The sequence below is a fragment of the Sorex araneus genome, chromosome 8 (assembly GCF_027595985.1).
Source record: "Sorex araneus isolate mSorAra2 chromosome 8, mSorAra2.pri, whole genome shotgun sequence".
Taxonomy (NCBI): Eukaryota; Metazoa; Chordata; class Mammalia; order Eulipotyphla; family Soricidae; genus Sorex; species Sorex araneus.
This window is the reverse complement of record NC_073309.1, coordinates 68,098,025-68,119,033: the sequence shown is the minus strand read 5'-3', so window position 1 is coordinate 68,119,033 and position 21,009 is coordinate 68,098,025. Positions and strand designations below refer to the sequence as shown.

The window sequence follows — 21,009 nt, the reverse complement described above, 5'->3', positions numbered from 1 at the left end:
AAGTTTCTCCCCCCTAAAGTCGGACCTGCTGAAAAGGAAGCATTTGATAATTTGTTTTCCATTGCTGAGAATGAAGATATATGAGGTTGAGAGGCCACACTAGCAGCTGCACGGGTTTGGATTTCTGTATTTTAGTATTTTAGTAACTAAGTCCAGAGAATCTTTAGCCTACTTCTTTAGCCTACTTCTCCCTCTAGGAGAAACTGGCAATCTTCTGAGAGTTTCCTGCCCCCATGGGACAGCTTTGCAAGCTCCCCATGGTGTATTCATATGCAAAATCCAGTAACAAGCTGTATCTCATTCCCCTGACCCTGAAGAGCCCCCAGTGCTCTTCAGGAGCACTCATTAGGAGGGCCAAGTAGAAGTAGACTTCTAAGATCTCAGGGAAAGGACGAAATCAGATGTTACTGAGCCCGCCCGAGAAATCGGTGATTAACGGGATATTGTGATATTGTGATTGTGTTGTGAAGTCCAGAGAAATATCTGCCAGAAATGGCATCATTGCAAGCTTGTACCTCGCAGCTACTTTATATTCCACATATGAGTGCAATCTTTGTATGTCTGTCTCTTTCTTTCTGACTCATTTCACTCAAAATGACACTCTCCATGTTGATCCATTTATACGCAAATTTCATGACTTCATGTTTTCTGACAGCTAGATGTACCAGAGTTTCTTTAACCAGTCATCTGTTTTGGGGCACTCTGGTCTTTTCCAGATTGTGGCTATTGTAAACAGTGCTGCAATGAACATAGAAATGCAGATGTCATCTCTACTATGCCTTTATACCTCTCCCGGATATATTCCCAGGAGGGGTATTGCTGTGTCAAATGGAAGCTCAATTTCTAATTTTTTGAGAATCGTCCATATTGTTTTCCAAAAGGGCTGAACCAGTTGGCATTCCCACCAGCAGTGAAGGAGAGTCACTTTCTCCCCACATCCACATCAACACCAGTTGCTTTTGTTTTTTGGGATGTGGGCCAGTCTCTGTGAAATGATATCTCATTGTTGTTTTGATCTGCATCTCCCTGATGATTAGTGATGTTGAACAATTTCTCATGTGCCTCTCAGCCATTTGGATTTCTTCTTTGGGAAAGTTTCTGTTCATTTCCTAACCCCATTTTTTGATCGGGTTGGCAGTTTTCTTCTTGTGGAGTTCAACCAGTGCATTGTATATCATTGATATCAACCCTTTATCAGAGGGGTACTGTGTAAATACCCTTTCCCATTCTGTAGATTGTCTTTGTATTTTGGTCATTGTTTCTTTTGAGGTGCAGAAGCTTCTTGGTTTGAGATAGTCCCATTTATTTATCTCTGTTTTCACTTGCTTGGCCAGTGGCGTGTAAGTTTTGAAGATACTGTTGGCTTCAATGTCGTGGAGGGTTTTGCCGACCTTGTCTTCAATGTACCTTAGGGATTCTGGTCTGATGTTGTGGTCTTTAATCCATTTTCATCTGACTTTTGTACATGGTGATAGGTGGAGGTCTAAGCCCATTTTTTTGCATGTAGCTGTCCAGTTTTGCCAGCACATTTTGTTAAACATGCTTTCCTTGCACCACTTCCAAACATGTAAGGAGGACCTATTGCCAGTACTTCTCAAGCTTTTCCAGGAAATTGAAGAAACAGAAACCCTCTCAAACAGTATCTATGAGACTCATAGCCCCCTAATACCAAAAGCAAACAAAGACACCACAAAAAAAAGAAAACTACAGGCCAATATCCCTGATGAACACAGATGCGAAGATCCTCAACAAAATATTAGCAAATAGAGAGATGAACCAAGAGCCGCGGCACGAGAAGCAGAGCCTCCCGCCTACTGACTGTGATCCTGAGGTCTCCTAACCCATTTTGGCACCAGAGCAGATTCTTGCAGCCATGCATTTTGACTGTGAACTGAACTACAACCTCGTGCAGCCCGGGGAGGGATTTTTTTCCCTCTCCACCCCATTTTTCTGAGCGAAAATGGCGGCAGCGGCAGCAGCCACGCGGTGAGAGCCACCCTCTAAGACCCCTCCACCAGGAGGTAGGACTTTCTTTAGTGACGTAGCCTGTAGGTGATCCTGGGAGGGGAGGTGTTCCCGGCACGCCTTCCGCCCAGAGATGAACCAAGAGCCGTGGCACGAGAAGCAGAGCCTCCCGCCTACTGACTGTGATCCTGAGGTCTCCTAACCCATTTTGGCACCAGAGCAGATTCTTGCAGCCATGCATTTTGACTGTGAACTGAGCTAAAATATTAGAAACCCAAAACCGCGCGGCCGCTATCGCGGCCGCACGAACTCAACGTCTTCACTTTTACCAAGGAAGAGAAATTATTAGATGATGCTTATTCAGCAGGCCTGATTGTTGGGGAATATTTCCAATCAACAATAGTGAGTTCTGTATGGAAATATGAAATGTACTCAATATAGAGAGAGAATAATGGGAATATCATCAGCTACTTAGATGGGGGAGTGGGAGGGGGGTGTATTGGGGTTCTTGGTGGTGGATCGGGTGCACTGGTGAAGGGATGGTGGTTTAATCAGTATTTGACTGTGACTTATACCTGAAAGCTTTGTATTTTTTTTCTTGTTTTCACGGTGGTTCAATAAAATATTTCTTTAAAAAAAAATATTAGCAAATAGAATTCAACAACTCACGAAAAAGATCATACACCATGACCAAGTTGGATTCATTCTGGGGATGCAATAATGGTTTAACATCCGGAAATCAATCAACATAATCCATCATATCAACAAAAGAAAAGATAAAAATCATATAATCATATCAATAGATGCAGAGAAAGAATTTGACAAGATCCAGCACCCGTTTATGATGAAAACTCTCACCAAAATAGGTATAGAAGGGGCCTTCCTCAATATAGTCAAAGCCGTTTATCACAAGCCTACAGAAAGTATCATCCTCAATGGGAAAAAATTAAGGCCCTTCCCTCTGAGAACAGGGATGAGACAAGGATGCCCACTCTCTCCACTTCTGTTCAATATAGAACTGGAAGTACTTGCAATAGGGATTAGGCAAGAAAAAGATATTAAGGGCATTCAGGTAGGAAAGAAAAAAATCAAGCTCTCACTATTCGCTGATGATATGATACTATACTTAGAGAACCGTAAAACCTCTAACAAGAAACTCCTAGAAACAACATACTCGTATAGTAATGTTTCAGGCTATAAAATCAATACCCAAAAGTCCATGGCTTTCCTATATGCAAATAATGAGAGAGAAGAAAGCGACATGATAAAAGCAATCCCGTTCACAATTGTGCTTCAAAAAATCAAGTACCTCGGAATCAGCTTAACTAAGGAGGTAAAGGACTTGTGTATAATGAAAACTACAAAACACTACTTCAGGAAATAAAAGAGGACCCGTGGAAATGGAAAAACATCCCCTGTTCATGGATTGGAAGAATTAATATTGTCAAAATGGCAATACTCTCCGAAGCATTGTACAAATTCAATTCGATCCCTATAGGGATACCCTTGACATTCTTCAAAGAAATGGAGCAAGCGCTCCTGAAATTCATATGGAACAATAAGCCCCCACGAATAGCTAAAGCAATTCTTGGGAAAAAGAAAATGGGAGGAATCAACCTCCCCAACTTCCAACTCTACTACAAAGCGGTAGTAATTAAAACAGCATGGTACTGGAACGAAGGCAGAGTTTCAGACCAATGGAACAGGGTTGAATACTCTGACACATGCCCCCAAATATATGATCATCTAATCTTTGATGAGGAGTTTTTTTACCAATATACACATACATCAAACATCATTCTGTATCCTTTAAATAGTGAGAGTTTTGTCAATTAACTTCAATAATGCTGGGAAAAAAACACTCAAGTCTTTAGAGTTAGTGGGAGAATGGAAAGGTCCTTTAGATTCCTCTTTGGTTGTTTGGAAGCAGTCTTCCTAATAAGATTTAGAGTTAGTCAGGTATATATCTAAACAGCTATTCCTGTACAATGTGAAGCTGATAGAAGTTTAGGTATCAACAGTAATTAAAATAAATTGTAACAGAATCAATTTAAAGTAAACGATTCCTTGTCAACTTGTATTAAAAAAAACATTTTGGCAAAAAAATCATACTTTGTATTGAACGCAAATATTTCTGATGTTCTAGAGAATTGTAATCAGCACATTTTAGAGAAAATTTTATGTAAGATCTGGGAAGCTCCATATAGTTCACACATGAAGAATTATAGATAGAACATATGATAATTTTTTCTCAAAAACTTAAAACAGGAATGATGAGAAAAGGAAGTAATAGAAAAAAAATAAAACTTGAGCTGATTTTTTTCCTTTGCTGGCAGTTGGGCTTCCAAACTCTGGTACTAAGGATTCAGTTTATAGTCTCACACTTGCCCTAGGTACTTCCTAAGCCACTGAGCCATCTTCAAGACTCATCAAAGATTTTTTTAGTGTTCCTCAAATGTTTAATTCTCAGGAAAATACAGCTTCTATCAGATTTAAATTCAACATATTGGTTTCCTTTCCCTGCCTCAGTAATGGACTTAGAAAACATTATTGCACTGTAGCACTGTTGTAGCACTGTAGTCCCATTGTTCATTGATTTGCTGAAGTGGGCGCCAGTAATGTCTCCATTGTGAGACTTGTTGCTGTTTTTGGCATATTGAATATACCACGGGTAGTTTGCCAGGCTCTGCCGAGAGGGCGAGATACTCTCGGTAGCTTGCTGGGCTCTCTGAGAGGGATGGAGGAATTGAACCCGGGTCTGCCATGTGCCAGGCAAATGCCCTACCTGCTATACTATTGCTCCAGCCCAGAATACATTATTACCCATTTAAAAAAATTAATAGCAATTTTCTTTTGTTAAAAACAGCAATCTTTCTTCAACTTTTGTTGACTAAACTAAGTTTAATTTATTAACAAGCTAAATAATATCAGTTCTTAATGTCCTTGATTTTTATTTTTACACTTGAATAATTGATTCTTTAAAAGGCTTGGCTCATCTAAGGAATTTGAAAATATTATTTTATCAATATTCCTTAAAATCTCAAATACAAAACTTTCATAAAACATGCCTTTATGTTTGTTTCCATAAAATATGTATATTTTTGAAAATGGATTTAATGTAGAGAAGATAAAGAAAATTCAAATCATCCAAAATATCCACCCTTAGAAATTTCTGTTACTTCATAGATTTCATCATGTTTTATCTCCTGTCCACTTATAAAATGTAAATATATTGATATAATTTGGTTTCTTATCCTTTTCATTGGATTTTATAGTAATTTCTTAGAGTCAGCATATGTGGATAAAAAATGTTTAGTTAAGAAAAGAGTGACTTTTATTTTACCAAGGATGTTTTAAATCAATACAGTTTTAAAATCCTGATTGCTGGAAAAGTCACATAAAATCTGGGGTCTCAGCATATTCAGTTGACATGTGGGAGTGTCAAATGGTCAGAATATTTGAGGCTGAGAAGAGCCAACAAAACAGAACAAATTCTTTGAACATCAAAATTAATAAATGCCATAAGAATGACCTGATGACCTGTAACTATTATTGATTTAAATGTCTAAATGTCTTTCCTACAGATGGAAAGAAACTTCAGAAATGAGTAGGTCTCTTGAGTAAGGAATTTGAGTATTGTCCAGTGACTGTATCAATTAGGTAGTTCCTTTTATCTAGTCACTCAGTGTCAACATCTATAAAACAGTCAATATAATCTTCATCCATTTACACCTGGGCTTTCTTATAATTAAACATTGCCACATACTAGAAGCATAAACAGTAGTTCCTTTGAACCTTGAGACTTTTTGCTGTATAGTCTGTGACCAGACTAATAGTTACTCATAATCTCACATATATGGTTTGTGAAGTGAATAAAATTTTCAGCCAAAAAAACAACCAGCATTGTGAAATAAGTTTTGCAACTCATGATTATCAGGGCATTTCTTATTATCGACCCCACTAACTCCACTCTATCAGACCTTGGTCAAAGAGAATGATTTCTCAAATTTGTATAAAAAGGTATAGAGACAGCTGAAGTGAAGAAGAATATGTCTAACACATACGAGTTTAATCTTCAGCACCATATTACCTGACATGTGATAAGTTTTTGGCTTTATAAGAAAATATTTTAAAACATAAACTAATTCAGTTATTCACCCATAAAACATCATTTTTATGGAAGCACTATAATTTTAGCTTTCCAAGCTGGGGTTCAGAGGGTGTAGTAGACACCTAAACACTGTTAGGTGTGGCCTTGGTGATCCTGCTCCAAGATAAGACAGAGCATTACTGGGTATGTCTCTGCTTCCACTAGTACTGTTCATGTTATCTGCATCAAAAAGAAAAGGATGGGGACTGAAAACATTGCTCATAGAGATGAGATGGAATGCACGTCAAGGTGTTGAAATGAATCCTCAGCACTAATGGTCTTCCCTCTGTCAGTCCTTGGTGTGGTCCTGGTAGCCACTAACTACCTCCATGCATGATCACCTAGTCATTAGAGACATACTTTAGCACTGCTGTCTTTCCATTGTTCATCGATTTGCTCGAGCGGGCACCAGTAACATCTCCACTGTGAGACTTGTTGTTAATGTTTTTGGCATATTGAATACACCATGGGGAGCTTGCCAGGCTCTGCCGTACAGGCGGGATACTCTCGGTAGCTTGCCAGGCTCTCCGAGAGGGATGGAGGAATCGAACTCAGGTCGGCCACGTGCAAGGCAAATGCCCTACCTGCTGTACTATTGCTGCAGTCCAAGAGACATACCATAAGTCTGAATTTCTTGGGGAGTGATTCTTGAGCCAAGAGCAATAATTGGAAGGTAGCTGTTCTCCTACAATATGTAAAGACTGTTTTTCTGAGTCACCACAAAGAGCCATGAAGCAGGAAGGCTAACTGATCACCTTCCTCAGATGATAATTATCTTTGCTTTGATGCCCTGATCATCAGATCTCAGCAGGAAACAATATCAAGTAAAGGACCATCTCATAATAACCCCAGGACTAGCACTAGATATTGAATAGCAGCTTCTGCAAAATATTCTGTGATCTGAAGGTTCACGCTAATTCAAGTGACTTTTGAAAGTCACATGACAGGAAAGAAGTATTTGTTTCCTTAATATAGACATACAGGGAAATTATTTTATTTCTGATTTACATAAAAATAATAGAAGCAAATTCTATATTCTGTGAAGCCAGCACTCTTTTAAGTGCTATATGATGAAACTAAACTATACATTTCAGATGTAACAGAGAACAAATAAAGTGAGGCAATGGCATAATCCCTCAACAGAAAGTACTAAAAGTTCTTTTCAACATAAAAGTCCTATTTTTAAAATGTTCTGTTTTATTACCAATCTGTTCTTGCTTTGTTGGCCTCAGAAGAATGAAAAGAAATAACTCACCAAATCTTTGTTGATGTTTTCCAAGGCAACTGAATATTTGAAACCCTACACAACTCTCTGCACTTGAAGTGTTATCACATCAACAAACAGATTAAAATCAACAGAGGAAAGTTGCAAAGAGTGAAGAGATTCCTTGAGGTTGTTATGATTACTTCATTATACATAGGTCATTTGAATCATGGTGGAACGTCAACTATTAAGAGTCACATGCTGTGCTGTAAATGTTTGGTAGATCAAAAACCAGAAAACGTGGGTCCATCATTCTAATCAGATAAGCACTAAGGGAAGCAAATGCAGCATACCTACATGAGTTAAAGTTACCATTTTGTTAAAAACGAACAAATTCTAATTCATTCCACAGAATTCACAAAGTAGCAATGTTCTGTTACAAAATGAAAAGAAAATAAATCAAGCAACATTCCTTCCACAGCATTGGCTAAGATTGGGCAGAGATGAGGAACGCTGGTCTGTAGGGCAATGTTAGTATGGCAGAGGGTACTGGTAGTGATGGGGGGGCAAGTGTGCACCATTAACAGGAGAAGATGTCAAAAAAAATGAAGCATAATAATAGTGCAATTTATCCTTGCTAAACGTACTGCAGTGTGCTATAATTAAATATGAAAACCTAAATTTATCTCTATGTTCGGTTGTCATTAATTTAACAGGGAATGCACATGTTCTAATCTAATGGCTGATTTTTTTTCATGTGCAGCATATTAAAATGTATATTAGCCTCAAGGTGCATAAACACAAAATAATAGACCAAAGGTTTTGGCCTGTGGAGAAAAAAAACCCATGCTCAAAGGCCGTCAAGTAGCTGTGATGCAGGGGAGACACTCACTTAGCCTCATTAAGCCAAAGCTCTCTTTTGCTTGTCTTTTGTTCTGCATGACAGCAGCCTCTTTGTTGTATAATAATTCATTCCAAGTTCATTCCAAGCTACCGAAACTGGTGAACTGTGGCCATTTTAATGAGAAGTATTGGTGGTATGCATAATCTGGGAGCCACGTGGGCCAGACAATCACAGAGCACTGCAGCCAGCAAAATGAGATATTGTCGAAATCACAAATTTGTCAAGTTGTTTTTGGACAGGGTATTATAATAAGCACTAAAATATGCATCCTATTACTCTACATCTGCCAGCCAAAGATCACTGTAATGAATGCATGCTGCAGGGTAAAACCAGGCCCTTTTCCTAAGTAAAACAAACCACTGAGTATGGAAAAGAATGACGCATTTTGGGTTTGGTGGGGGCATCGATTTTTAAAAAGCCCTTTTGCACCGGAGTCAGGTTCTCCTGGCATGGTGGCCACTGCTAGCGGTGAATACACAGAGCCTGCCTGTGCCAGGCTGCTAACAGGAATACATTGCTTTTTAATAGGTGTGCTTACCAACTGAGAATACAAAATCTCAAACTCAAGGCTTAAGCTGAGTCTAATGAAAAATTCCTTGGAGACAAAAGATAAAAAAGGGTAAGAAAATCTGTCCCAATGATTTTTGTGTCTTATGTTTTATCCTTCAAATGCCTTGGCTCTGGGGACACTTTGTTGCTGTTATTGTTGCTGTTTAATGTGTGTGTGTGTGTTATTCAATGGGCTGATTTTCAGTTGAACCTGGGTCTTGCAAGAACTGAATGGGATGATCCCATTTCATTTCTATAACAGGTTGTAAAAGAAAACTAATAAAATAATAATTATGTAAAGTGAGACTTTTCACTTGTTCTTAAAACTGGCCTTAGGAAAGTGAGCATATCATTTAGCACCTAAATCAGGACGTTTTTAATGAAAGGGAGGGAGCATCAATAATCAGAGTTCCCTCCAGGCATACAAATCAGGATGGTAACTGGCAAACTGTCCAATATGATTAAGATAACCATAGGTTCTTGGATTAGAAAAAGTGAAGGAAGTACATTTTAACCAAAGGCAGCATAACATACTATGCTATTGTAGGCAGTTTATGTTAAGCATTTAGCATTTTTGTTGTTTGTTTTTCTTGCAGCCTATGGTTCTTCATAAATTATGGCTTAAAAAAACTATGCAAAACAGTAATTGTGGAATACAATACAGAACAGGAAGAAGAATCCACTTTCTCCTTTTATTTCAGTTAGTCATTAAACAAATCTTACTTTGCTTTAAGGTCAGCAAGCACTAAGATGTATGGAGAGATATAAAAGTATGGTTTTCGTGATGATTACAATCAAGTCTGAATGTAAAAAAAGAGGGGTAATGCCAATACAATGTTGACCTCAATCGAATAGGTATGAACGTAGTAATTTATTTCTTGTTTTGTTTTGGAGCCACATTCAGTGGTTTTCAGAGCTTACTCCTGGCTCTATTCTCAGAGATCCCTTGTACAGTGCTCAGGGAACATACAGCGTTCCAAGGATCAAACCCGTGTCCACTTGTGCACAATGCAAGCACACTATCCAAGGTATTATCTCTCTGGCTTCTTCATTGTTGACATAGATAAAAAATAATAAGATGTTATTTTAGTTCAGAGGAAAAATACTATCTAGTGGAGAAAAGTAAACAGAGATTTCTGGTTATAAGTAATGACACCTTGAGGAAATATGGAATTTGAATAGCCATGAAGATTGAGTCTGATTAAGTGTATAATGTAAGATACTGAGGTTGTGATAAGAAAGAATGGAGATATTAGGGGACTACTTGACTCAAAGATAACACATGTACAAAGACACGAGTATGTTTGGAAAAGAAATGATGCAGTGAGTTCACAGAAAGTCTTGAATGCTGAATGAAAAAGTTTCTTGTATATCTTGACCAAATTGTAAAATGAATTGTTCTAAATAGGACACAGAGCCTTAAGAAGAATAAGCAGGTAGAATAGTGTAAGAGAGGCAAGAGCAAGAGAAAGACTCTAAAAATTTAAACTAAATATAGATATTTGCAGGGCGGAGCAATAGCACAGAGGGTAGGGCGTTTGCCCTGCATGCAGCCGACCCGGGTTCGATTCCTCCATCCTTGGAGAGCCCGGCAAGCTACCGAGAATATTCCTCCTGCATGGCAGAGCCTGGCAAGCTACCCGTGGCATATGCAATATGCCAAAAACAGTAACAACAAGTCTCACAATGGAGATGTTACTGGTGCGCACTAGAGCAAATGGATGAACAACGGGACGACAGTGCTACAGTGCTCTACATAGATATTTGCATTCGCTAGATAGGGCTGCTCAAAGTGGTCCTATATTTCTGGAAATATAACTCTATGACTTACATATATTCCTCATGTTTTGTAATATCTTCCCATTTTCTATGAACTAAGCACTGCGGTCTATCATCTTTTTATGTCCTGCTTTTGTGATATATCTCAAACTCAATGATTGAAGAGTTGATGATAATTCTTTATCTATTTTGAGAATGTGCAAGATGAAATCTATGTTCATGACTCGGTATAGCCTTCATCAGCAGACATTTTTCTTTTTTCCTCTTATTGTTTAAAAGCATGAGCACCTTAGGAATATAAAATTTTCCTATAGGTTTGAAATACAAGGTAAATGCAAGGAGAATGAGAATTCTGTCTGTCTCAGGAGATATAAACTAAGAACTCGGGCCACAGTGGAATCATGGAAGCCTGAAAGTAAAACAAATGTTCTGGGATTCACTGACTGGGATATTGAAGCTGTGATGCATGACAAGTAAAGCTCTTCAGTGGCAAAGGTCTTTGTCTCTGGGGCATTGATACATCCCTCCTTGCCTAAGTGTGAGTGTGTGTCTGTGTGCATGTATGTATGTCTGTGTGCTTTCCTTTGGGACATTAACTTTTAAGTCTGGTCACAAAATGAGGCTCTTCACTGGTGATAGTGTCATACTAAAGAGAAAACACCTGCATTCATCTGTAGTTTGTGTAACTGGTTAAATTTAAGATAAATCTGCTATATAGAAACTAGAATGCTTATGCTTCTCTCTTAATTTCATCAGATTAACTGTTCAAACTTCTTGATAAGTTTTTAACCCTGGATATAAATACAAAGTATAATGCTTGTTTAACTATTTCATTTTGTAGGAAAACATTTTTTTCTTTGAAGACATTCTAATATTTATCTTCTAAACAGAATCATCAAATATACTAAGGTCAGTCTCTCTCCATATAAATATAAGTATTTATATATAAATATTTACACATATGTAAATATATCCCAATATTTAGGGAGTCGTTTGTAAAAAACTAAGGCACGCCGAGGGGGCACATGCACTCGCGGGCTCTCCGGGCGGTTCTGTCTCACCATCCGCGTCCGGTGCTCCGGAACCGCTGTGTGTGGCTGTCGGTCAAGGGCAGGCGATGGAAGGAAGAAGGCCAAACTGGTTGCTCGATCAGTTTATTTCATTCTCTCCCTCTGCTTCTCTCCTGGCCCTGGATCTCTCTCTGGATCTGTGGATCTGGCCCCCCAACCCACTCTTATAGCCTAGTTAAATCTCCCCACATGAGGGGGCTGGGGTGTACACCTAGGTGTGGTCACCATCAATAGGGCTGAGGTTCCTTTCCCTTAGGGGATGCTTCTCCTAGGACTGACTCCCTTTCAGCAGGAGGATCCACCCAAGGGTGGAGTCCCATGAATGTGTTTCTCCTCTCCTCAGCCAGCAAACATATAAGAATTCATAATATTAATAATTTTGTATGGACACAATAAGAAATTCATTAAAGCTTATAGAATTGCTCTCCAGGGGCCATCTCAATCTCAGACTACAGTGCTCAGGCCAGATCAGTCTTTCCTATCCCTAGCAGGGTCCTATTCTCATCATTACTTTTGGATCATGACAGCATTTGTCTATGATCAAGCTCTTAACTTATAGTTAAGAATTAGGCACTTTGGCCAGGCCCATCTCGATGCCAGGGTAGCACATAACTCACCTCTTGCCCTGGATCTGTCCTGTCCCTCGTCAGGACCCGGCTTTTGGGGTGCTAGGAACTGAGGGGAACTGAGGCTTAAGTGGAGAAAGCAGATGCCCAGGAGGGAATACAATTCGAAGCCAATTAAGCCCCAAGTTACAAAAACATAATATTGTCTTCTTGTGTTTATACAAAAAAGACATAGCTTTAAAGTAAATTATTCAAAAGGCATAAAGAGGGGAGAAAGGCAATGCTATAATATTCAGTGTCCTAGGAAGTTCTGACCTTACAAATTAGCAGAGTCAGATTAAGGGAAAGCCTCGGATTAACTGTTTTTGGGAAGAGAGCATGAAGAATTGATTATAGCTAAACAAAAGGATGTGAGAGATTCGGAAACACCTTGATGGGTGAGACTGGGGCAAGCCTAAACTCCGGGAAAAACTGGGACAGGCTACTCATGGCAAGGGGGGAGAGGACAAAGTAATGTCATCCTACAGTCATTAGACTGACCTTATTTATTTATATCTATTTTTATTTATATATAAATATTTTATATATTTATTTTATATTTATTTTATATATTTCATATACTTATATATTTATTTATATATAGATATTTACACATAAATATTTATATATACATAAACATAAATCACGAATCACGAAATCCCGTTAATGGTAGATTTCTCGAGCGGGCTCAGTAACCTCTCATTCGTCCTTTCTCTGAGATCTTAGAGGTCTCTCTCGACTCGTCCTCCCAACCATGTCGCACTGGGGGCTCTTTCAGGGTCAGGGGAATGAGATCCAGCTTGTTATTGGCTTTAGCATAAGAATACACCATGGGAAGCTTGCAAGGCTGTCTCATGTGGGCAGGAAACTCTCAGAAGATTGCCAGTTTCTCCCAGAGGGAGAAGTAGGCAATAAGATATCGAAAAGGGGCCATGCACTTCTGGGAGCTTGCTTTTAAGTGTCTGGATGTTGACCGTTGATGGGATTACACACACCTGGGTTCCTCTGCCGGTATAATATAAACAAATATTTATATTTATTATAAATATACTTATATATATTATAAGTATATTTATATAAGTATATATAAGTATATATAAATGTATAAGTATATTTATATACTTATATTTATTTATAAGTATATAAATATTATTATATTTTATAATAATAAATAAATATAAGTATATTTATTATTATATTTACAATATATTTATATGTATATAAATATACTTATATATTTATTATTTATAATAAATATATAATATATAATATATAATATTTATATAAAAATAAATATAGATATAAATAAATATATAAATAAGTAAGGTCAAGTCTAATGACTTCCTACATATTAGGAAATACTTTACATGGAATGGAATTTCTGGAAATATCTAGTTTCAATTAATATCAAATGCCATACCATGCCACAGTCTTACATCATGACACAACTTATTAAGTGCTCATTAAATAAAGAGAAACATTTACTAAAACTTACAAGGATACTTCTAAACAAATGGAATCTATTATAATGCATTGTTTATATCTCCTTTATCTCCTTTGTATTTTTTTTTTTTTTTGCTTTTTTTGGATCACACCCAGCGATGCTCAGGGGTCACTCCTGGCTCTGCACTCAGGAATTATCCCTGGTCGTGCTCAGGGGACCATATGGGATGCTGGGAATCGAACCCAGGTCGGCCGTATGCAAGGCAAATGCCCTACCCTCTGTGCTATCACTCCAGCCTCTCCTTTGTATTCTTGTACCTTCTCCCTTGAATTATAGTTATTTGCATTATCTCTCAATTTACTTATGAGTCCTTAATAAACAATACCTGAATCACTCCAAATTTACAGCACAGGACCTTTCAAGTGCTCTGGGCTCAATAAATAGTAGTGTAATGGAAAGATAATTCTAAATGTTTCAAATTTGGGGAATTCACTTATTGATAACATGCATCATCCAAGTCTACTGCAATATTATCTTGTAACTATATTTCCTGAATAGTAATGCCACCTGCATGCTTGGGGTGGGTCAGTCCAGAAAAGATTGCAAGACCTTTATTTCAACTTATTAATAATTTCAAGTTGAGGTCAGCAGAGCATTAAACTAAGAGCAGGACCCTATTAAACAGGGAAGCCTTATGAGGCTGCATGGGTCAACTCACAATGGTGGCCCTGGCAAAAAGTCTCCAAAATGATTTTTTTGATCTTACTTCTATATATTTTCTGCCTACTTTCACATAGTGGTATGATGATCATTTAAAATTAAATTTAGAGATCACTGTTTTTATGCAAAAAAAAAAACCTGACAGCTTCCCTGGACACATTAATATAACCCTTTATCCCCCTTTTAAATGTGATGATTTATCTAACTACTGCCAACCTCTAACTTGACATGGTTTTCACTTTGACAAATTTTCTCCCACTTTGGCCAAATAAGCTTTTCAGTCTAATGCACAGCTCCACAAATGCCATTCCATTCTAGAAAAATGCTTTTCCCTTGTTCCATCCCCTTTTTTTAGATCTTATTTCCAATCTGACTCACAACAGAACCTTTACCTTACAGCCAACCTAAAGGAGTTACATGTTCACTGTTATTCTCCAAGAAATCCATTTTTCTCTTTCATGACAATTATTACTATCTGTAACTGAAGAATATAAAAGTTTTTCAATTCTAGTAAGACAGTATCAAGGTAAGATACTTGCCTGGCACCCTGCTAACCTGATTTGATTTTCTAGTACCGTATATGACCCTCTGTGCACCACCAGGGGTCAGGTCAATTCTAAGTATGTACCAGAAATAGCCCCTGAGCACTTGCCAGTTTGGACCAAAAAGGGGTTTTCTCCATCATCTGACTGTAGTCTTCAGAAGGAAAGGAACCTGTCTATCTTTTTATTTTTTAAGAGAATCATCATGAGTATAGAGTTACAAAGCTGTTCATCGTCGGCTTTCAGTCATACAATGTTCCAACACTGATCCCCCCATCAGTGTATGCTTCCCACCATCAATGCTGCCAGTTCCCCGCCCCCTCAACTCTGTCTCTATTACAGGCACTTCCCTTCTCTCTCATTTAACATAGTAGAACAAGTTGTCTTAAGCACCTAGCTTACAGCAGACACTTATGAAAACTGTGGAATTAATGGGTTCATTGAATGAATGAGTCATAAAAGTTACATTTTTCTCATTCTCTCATATTCTCACATGACTTTCTCATAAATCTAAAATATGAGTTTCTTGGGCAACCAGAAATACAACAAGCTCACTCAGGCATCAGGAGTGAGGTGCTACCGTTATCCTGTATTCTCCACTCATGAAGAAGCTAGTTTTTTAAGGAGATACATCTATATTAATATTTTTTATACAAACAGGATTATTAGTTATACAAACTAAGGGTATCATCACATTGTCTAGTGTCACGTCCTCCAGATGGACTGAAATATTATTTCTCTTTCGGGGGTTTTCTCTTTTCCATATTTTATTACAAGAAATTCTTCACTATCTACCTTATATTTCTTTGGCTTTAAAGTTGTTGGTAAACTATGCACAAACTGGGTATATTGCATCTTCCTGGAACTGTAGTACTTTATTACCAACATTTTTCATAGTAATGCTCATTGTATTATGTTCAATATTTTTGCTGTTGGCCCGAAACAGTAAAAGTATAGTTACTATTGTTGACAAAGTAATAAACTAAATAAAATAAATCTGTGCTAAGATTATGGCCTTATGCATAAAATAAGGAGAACTCAGTCAATAACCATATGCATCTATCTTGCCCTCAAAATGAGAAATACTTTTAAAAAATTCAACTATGAAATATATTCCTTTTACAACTTGAATACTATCAAAAACATCAAAATGCTTTACATATGTTCATGTAGTCCCCCTTTTCATGTATGTTCAATTTTATAGATTTAATCTTTTCTAAATCTTTAAAATCATGAGTGTTAGTTTTAATTATCTTCATTCTTTAGAAGAGAAAATAAAGGAAAAAAAGATTGATTATATATAAACAAGCAATCAACTAATAGTATATTCAGAAAACAAATCTTCATATTCATGACCTTTCTTTTATTCTTTTATTCTTTTATTCTTTTATTCATTCGTTTTACAAACACAACAGATATAAATACGCATTTGGATTTAAACCATTATAATAAACATTATTATTTCAGAGAACTTAATAAAACTTTAAATCAAAAAAAGTTTTACAATATTATCACTGATAATTTTGTAATCAGTCTTTAATCTTTACCCATTGAGAACAGTTATATCAAATTAATATTAATAGTTCGGAACTATTTCTTGCTGATTTAGTCATCAAGAGCTAATGACCTCCTGATTTCCCATAAAAATGCTGTCAAGAATATTTACACTGGTATTTCCAGTAAATTTCTTCTGATAATTTGTAAGGAACTTGCTTCATAGGAAGTATTTTTAGTATTTTTAGTAGAAAATACCTTATGAAATTTCAGCTACATTGTCCAAGAAAGTGACTGATTTATTTTCTGACCTAAAATATCTTCATATGAGATTTAAAAGTAAAATATTAGGAGTATATATGTGGCTTGGTTATATTAGAATAATGAGGCTTGTATGATCTATGTCAGTATTAAATTCAGATGTAAAATGCAAAGGTGGGAAGTTTGAATATTTCCACTTTGGTGAACAGTGACTATCTCATCTCACAGATATATATGTAAATATATATATACATACATTTATATGAATACTTGTATATATAATATGCTTATTTAGTAAGCATTATCTCTATTAAATCAAGGTTCATTATAATCTAAATATATAAAAACACTCATATTTAATAGATAGATGTCAACATATATCATATAATATGTGCACAGGTATGAAAATGATAACTATTGAGATATTATACATAGCTATAAATATATAAAATTATGTACATATATTTTTAATATGTTGCTGTTTCTCAGGTAAAGCATAAATGAGAAATGGATACTTTTCTGAGTTTATGTTTAGATTATTTTTCTTGTTTTACTACAAATAAAGTACAATTTTAAATATAATGTCTTATTTTTATCTGTCCTCAATTTGAGTGCTTCTTAGTTCATTAAATTTAGAAATCCTTCTCATTGCCCCTCTGCTATGTACTTAATGATCTGTAAAACACTTAAAAACGTTAGAGGAGTCATTTTTTAAAAGGAACCCTATGGAGAAGCCTTCTGAAATGTGAGAAAATCTTTTGTAATCAGCCATTTATTTATTTGTGATTTAACTACAGATTTACATAGAGTAGAGAAACTTTTTTTAAGGCAAGCCAGAATATGTTCTGTAGCTTAATCTGATGAAAACTGACAACATCCTGATTTTTTAAATTTTACAACCCAAACAAAAGTCACTTTGAACCCAATGAGGAGAAGTTGCAATCCCAAACAACAGAATATAAATTCAGTTGAAGTAAAAAGGACAATAGTTATATGCAATCCCTAGTTCTCTATTTCACCACACTGTTCAGAATAAGATGACATGAGATGACATCTGAATTGAGGTGTGACTTGATGCTACACTGTATAGCAAGGATGGGACAAAAAACGAATGTCTAAGTAATTAGCACAGTACATAGTCTTGTCCTAAGCAAGCCAATCTGCTTTGCCTGCGTCAATGTAAAATTGGAGCAACCTGGAACTGAATTAGAGATTTTCTTAAACCTTGGTAATGGAGCAGAAAGTTAGCAAGTCTTATTTGTTTCTCAGAGGGTAAGTTGAGCATGCATACTTGAACTGGGTCCTGTTAGGTACAGGGGCTGGGTGTTAATATTTGAAACATATTTTTCTGTTTGATTTCACCAGTATACTTAAAATTTCATGCTTCCCCAAATCAAAGTCTTTTCCACTTCATATTTTTATGTGCTGCCATATAGCTGATGTTTATCTATCAGATTAAACCACTCATGGTTCTTTTTATCTATCAAACTATATAACCATTTTTTCTCTGGATCCTTTATGAGACCACTTTTTAAAATTCTTGTGACCAAATATTCCCTTTGAATATTTCACCTGAGTTATTAAAATAAGAACTATTATCTTTCTCTTCCATGATTTGTCTCTGGGTAGGAGGCCCCAAATTGCATTAGTTGTTTTTACTTCCTAATACATTGAAAGCCTGATTTTACTATAATTCATTCTTAACTTTCATCTCAGCTTTAGGCTCCTGATAATACTGCTTTTTAAATTGTATCTATTAAATGTCTTATTTGGCATTATTATTTCACAGATTCATATCTGACATTTACCCAGGTTTCACTTCCTCTTTCTTATTTATAATCTCTTTAGATTCGTCTATGAGCATTGTCTTTTTATGGGAATTGAAAGTAGTTCCCAAATTAAAAACATCTATAAATTTCCTTTCTGTTTGTGTAACCTCACTTCCCAGTGCTATTAAATACCACATATGAGTTATTCTGATGTTGAGGTTTTAGTATATTTTTAAAATATATATTAGTACTTATAAAACTTTCACACACATATCAATCACCTAAAAATCTTGTTAGAACACAAATTGAGATTCACCATAGATCTGGAGTTAGACTTGAGTTTCCTGATAGCAAACAAGTTGATGTTGCCAGTGTCATGCTTTGAATAGCATTAATGTGGACAACTTCAGTTCATGCAAATAACACAATTTATTTCAGATACAATTTTAAGAAAGTCTTCTTATTTTAAACAAGAACTTTTAAAATGCTGGCTTTTTGAAGTGCATGAATTAACTTTGTATGAAAGGAAGGATCTCACTTCTGTAGGACCTAACACCACTCATTCTACAATCTGAAGACATGCTTATTCTCGGGATTTTCCTTTCTGAAAAAGCCCATGTTTTCTCTTGAACACATTACTCTCTCTCTGTCTCTCTCTCCACCCCCGTCTCTCTCTCTCTCTCTCTCTCTCTCTCTCTCTCCCCTTCACATTTCTCTAAATCCTTTATTGATGATAAGATATTTTGTCCATTATTGTCCGCCTATATACATAGCTGATCTTAATTTCTGCCCATCCTAAAGTCACTGGACTTTTGAGATTCATTTTCATTGCATTACTATCATCCAGTATTTTGATTACTGGAAATACATCAAATTTTGTAAGACTTTATTCCACAAAAAAGGGAGGTTTTAAAACTGACCTTTGAAGAACAGAAATGACCAATTTTTCTTTAGTTTTCGATTATTGTTAGTTCTCTATTCAAGACAACAAAGTTCTTCTCATATCCATGTTGATTGAATTATAAAAAAAATGGTTTTAAAGAGCCAGTGAGAATGTATGAGACAGAAATAAGATGGACTGAAAAATGTTCAGGCCCAGGAAATATGTATCCCTTGGCACAGAGTGGAGAATCACTTATGAAATATTTCACTTTCTTTGAAAACTGCCCACACATCTTGATAGATATATTTTCAAGTTGTACAAGAGTTCCCATACCTATAATATGTGTATAAGCCTCTCCTTTACTTTTGGCACATTTATTCATCCTTAATGGTACATGGAGATAAAAGTGATATATTTTTCTGGACATGGTTTGATTTCAGGTGATGTATATTTGCAACGAGGGAAAAAGTTTCTCTACAATGAGCAGCATTGAATAGGTGCTCCTAGTATAATCAGGCATCACATATTTGGACTTGACTGCTCAGGATAACCACATATATTCTTATTGAAGTGTTGGGTGGTTAAAAATGTTTGACTTTACTCCTCAGTTAACAAAAATGACCCTGAAAAGTACACTGATAGCAAGCAGCATTGCACCAATTATACCCTTCACTGCATTTGATTGTAGGGTTTTCTCTTTATTAGCTTAAAAGTGAGCAATACCCAGTCCAATTCCCCAGGGCCTTTTGTGCTTCTACAAATCATGTCAAGTTGCTCACAACCACTGAATTCATTGCTCTGATTCAGAGATGGCAGTACATAGATAGGATGAAAATCTAAGGACAACAAAAACAGAAAACATTTAAGGCTTTAAATAGTACAAATTTGCAACTTCACCGAGTTTTATTTCCAGGTGAATGTTATTTCGATGAGGATTCTTCAAGCTGCTTATTTAGTATAAGTGATTTCTGAGGAATTTCACTCCTGGTAATGGTAGAGTATCTTGTGTTAGATTTCTACTGATGACCACACACACACACACACACACACACACACACACACACACACCATTTGAAGACGGGAACGGTCTCTCCTTTCAACCTCCCTGTCCAGGTTAGTGTAATTCAGGGAGGCTGAGATTCAGAGAGAAATCCGTAGTCTTGCTTGTTGTAAAACTACAATACAGAACCATGAAAGAACTGAGAATTCAGTAGTCATTCTGTGAAAGGGAAATGCTACAAAAGACATATACCAGATTCTGCATATTTCAAAATCTATGGCTGACTCCTATTAATGTGTTTGCCAGACTCCAAACATCCCACATTAAGAATAAAATAACTAAAAAATACATTTCAGTAGATTCTCAGAGGAGTTAACTGCTAAGATAAACAAAAGTCAGTTCTTAGATGGCATGTAATTCTATTTTAATTAAATGGATTTTCTCTACAAGTTATCACTGACACTGGCCAGAGATAATAAAGTCTTCCTGGACATAAAGAAGGTAGAAAATTATGAACATTTTTAAGAGAAAGGAATATTAGTGTAGATCAATCCTGAGATGTTTCAGGTATTAGAATTAGAGGTAATTATAGCTACCTCTTTCCTTATAAGTTTAACTAGTAAAGAAAAAAAAACACTGATAATAAATGATTAAAAAACTTGAAAAATGC

General features: G+C 36.3%; 1 protein-coding gene and 1 pseudogene across 1 annotated transcript in view; both read right to left on the bottom strand.

Moving 5' to 3' along the window:
- Positions 1 to 21,009, bottom strand: part of DPYD (dihydropyrimidine dehydrogenase) — a 980,594-nt gene that overhangs the window by 86,631 nt on the left and 872,954 nt on the right. The gene's annotated exons all lie outside the window — the stretch shown is intronic.
- Positions 1 to 21,009, bottom strand: part of LOC105943227 (heterogeneous nuclear ribonucleoprotein A3-like) — a 55,286-nt pseudogene that overhangs the window by 16,402 nt on the left and 17,875 nt on the right.